The following is a 1,069-nucleotide window of genomic DNA, read 5'->3' as shown; positions in this document are numbered from 1 at the left end:
CACAGCCCACAAGGCATCAGGCAACTCAGTAACAAAACCGAAAATGCATGGTGGAGACTTGTAATAAAGCCAGGTAAGCCGAGCCTGGTGGTGCACACCTGTAGCTTCGGCTACTTGGGAGGCTGAGGTGGGAGGATAGATTTAGCCTGGGAGTTTGAGGCTGCAGTGAGCTGTAATTGCACCCGTGAACTCCAGCCCAGGCAACATAAAATGAGATGGTGTCTCAAGAGAAAAACAAGTGATCCTCAAAGTACAAGGAGGTGGGGATGAATTTCCAAGAGCCGCAGCCACCCAGGGTTTCAGGGTCTGTGCAGGAGAGAGCAAAGAAACATCTAGCAGAGCTGAAAACAGGGAACCTCACAATCACCAACAGGTGCAAGCTGGAAAATCACAGCATGAATTTTGAATTCAGCTCCTGAAATGGGGAAGGTTTTCCTCCCTCCAGTGGTGAGTGGGTGCAAGGGCCCTCGGTAAGTCCCTACAGGCAAGGAAAGAACCCTAGGAAGACCTGCCATGAAACAGATCACAGTGGTAGCCTACTGTTTCCAAAGGAACTAATCAACAAGGAAAGGAAATGATACAGACATAAATGAGGCTGCATGTGGTGGCTCGTCCCCGTAATCCCTGCAATTTGGGGCTGAGGCAGGAGGATCACTTGAGGCCAGGAGTTCAAAACCAACCTGGGCAATAAAGTGAGACCTCATCTCTACAAAAAACAAAATTTTTTTAAGTACCTGGCTATGGTGACACCCACCTGTAGATATGTTTACTCAGTAGGATTGTTTGAGAGCAGGAGATGGAGGCTGCAGTGGCCCGTGATTGCGCCACACACTTCATACTGAGCAACAGTCTCAGAGCAGTTGTTGCAAACCCTGCTCTTGCTCCTCAGGCTGTGAGCCAACCTGCTGCCCATCCAGGTGCTGCAAGCCCTGCTGTTCCCAGTCCAGCTGCTGTAAGCCCCACTGCTCCCAGTTCAGCTTCTGTAAGTCCCACTGCTCCCAGTCCAGGTGCTGTAAGCCCCTCTGCTCCCAGTCCAGCTGCTGTAAGCCCCGCTGCTCCCAGTCCAGCT

This window comes from Cebus imitator, unplaced genomic scaffold, assembly GCF_001604975.1.
Source record: "Cebus imitator isolate Cc_AM_T3 unplaced genomic scaffold, Cebus_imitator-1.0 Scaffold973, whole genome shotgun sequence".
Classification (NCBI taxonomy): domain Eukaryota; kingdom Metazoa; phylum Chordata; class Mammalia; order Primates; family Cebidae; genus Cebus; species Cebus imitator.
This window is presented reverse-complemented; position numbering follows the sequence as displayed.